The sequence below is a fragment of the Anneissia japonica genome, unplaced genomic scaffold, assembly GCF_011630105.1.
Source record: "Anneissia japonica isolate Jap-2015-1 unplaced genomic scaffold, ASM1163010v1 scaffold1709_len327053_cov138, whole genome shotgun sequence".
Taxonomy (NCBI): Eukaryota; Metazoa; Echinodermata; class Crinoidea; order Comatulida; family Comatulidae; genus Anneissia; species Anneissia japonica.
The window spans coordinates 57938-60325 of NW_022723599.1; positions in this window are offsets into that span (position 1 = coordinate 57938).

Consider the following 2388-nt stretch of genomic DNA (forward strand, 5'->3'; position numbering starts at 1 on the left):
CTTTGTTTCTTGCTTTATTCAAAATGTTTTGGTTTTGGAAGCTGATGTCAACATTAGAAAGCATAGCCTACATGAAGTCATATTATAGTAACTCGATGCCTATCAAATAAGTAATAAAAATTCGCCATTTCATCAAATATCCGTCGCTTCCAGGGACCCCCACCGGGGGCCCTAGGCGGCCCCCCTGGCCCCCTGGCCCCCAGCCAAGTCAGACTCGATTCGCTCCACTAGCCCCCCGTTGGGGCCTTTAGCCCCTCCGTCGGGCAGGTGATGGCGCCACCCCTGTTGGGCTATACTGAAAGCAGAGAAAAACTAATCTCGCTGGAGCAATGCCGGATTAACCATTAGGCAAATAAGGCAAAAGCCTTGTGGGCCAGGCGAAAATGATAGGCCATCAAAAGTTGGACTGCAATATTATTTACACTCTATTTTCCGGTATTACTGTTAGAGTTTTTGGGCCATTTCCAAAATGTGCCTTGAGGCCAGACGATGCTTAATCCAGCACTGCGCTGGAGTCCAAGAAATTGGGAACACACCTTGTATTTTGTTTGGTATTGGCTATCGGCACTGCGGCAGTGCCGATTTGGCACTGCCGCAGTGCCAAAAAAAGCTGCTGATTTCTATCGGCGCTGCCGCAGTGCCAAAAAGCTGCCGTTTTCTATCGGCACTGCCGCAGTGCCAAAAAGTTGCTGTTTTCTATCGGCACTGCCACAGTGCGAAAAGCTGCTGTTAATTAATCGAATCGATGTTTTTATCGATAGATGAAATTGGTATAATTCATAATTTTATTTCACTCAAAACGTAATGAGACTGGTTAGGCAAAAAGGAACATGTTCCTGTACAAGATGCCTTCCAGAGAAACAATGATAATGTTAATAACAAAGACAATAATAATAATAATAATAATAATAATAATAATAATAATAATAATAATAATAATATTAATAATAATAATAATACAGATAATAATAATAATAAATAAATAATAATAAAAAGTAAATGATAATAATAATAATGAATGAAGATCAAAATATATCATTGAAGTGAATTCAGTTATGTATTAAAACAAGATTTGGAGGGCTGGACTGTCATGAAGGTGTTGTATTAATGATGTTCTAAATATTTGCCTTTATTATATCAATAATTGATTAGGTCTAGCTTAGCTTATATTATTGTTAACATTATATTATATTTGTTTAACAATTAGTTTAAATAATTATTTCAAATTAAATTATTAAATGTATAAAATTTACATAGGCCTAGGCATATATATAAAACAAAAAATAAACAAACAACAACAATAATAATAATAATAATAATAATAATAATAATAATAATAATAATAATAATAATAATAATAATAATAAAATAATAATTTTACGATAGTTTGATTAATGAAATAGTAATAATCGGCATATTAAATAAAATTACGTCCATACAAAACCTGCTTTTAAATAAAAACTTTATCTATTTGATTCTGTTTTAAAAAAATAATCTTATAAATTATAAGTTAATTTTCTGCGATAATTTTATGCACATATGCATATTCATGTTTTCAATGTTAATCTGGTTGATAAATAATGTATAAAAAATTATTATTATTATTAATAATAATAATAATAATAATAATAATAGTAATAAAGGTGCTCGAATAATGCTTTACTGAATAATTAATAATACTTCAATAATGCTTCAATAGGCCTATTTACGATAGTGTGATTAATGAAATAATTTTTGATTAAGTTATAGAAATATAATAGGTAGGTCTATATACCATTAATAAGGATTCAGCATATTAAATCAACAATACGTCGTAAATGTAAAATTTCTGTTGGTTATTAATAATAAAATAATAATAATTTTACGATAGTTTGATTAATGAAATAGTAATAATCAGCATATTAAATAAAATTACGTCCATGCAAAACCTGCTTTTAAATAAAAACATTATCTATTTGATTCTGTTTTAAAAAATAACCTTATAAATTATAAGTTTATTTTCTGCGATAATTTTATCCACATATGAATATTAATGTTTTCAATGTTAATAAGGTTGATAAATAATATATATATATATAAAATAAATAATAATAATAATAATAATAATAATATTAATAATAATAATAATAATAACGATAATAATAAAGGTGCTCGAATAATGTTTCAGTGAATAATTAATAATACTTCAATAATGCTTCAATAGGCCTATTTACGATTGTGTGATTAATGAGATAATTGTTGATTAATTTATAGACATATAATAGGTTGGCCTATATACCATTAATAATGATTCAGCATATTAAATCAACAATACGTCGTAAATGTAAAATTTGTTTGGGTTTTTTTCAATAAAATTTTACCTATTTTATTCTGTTTCAAAAAAATATT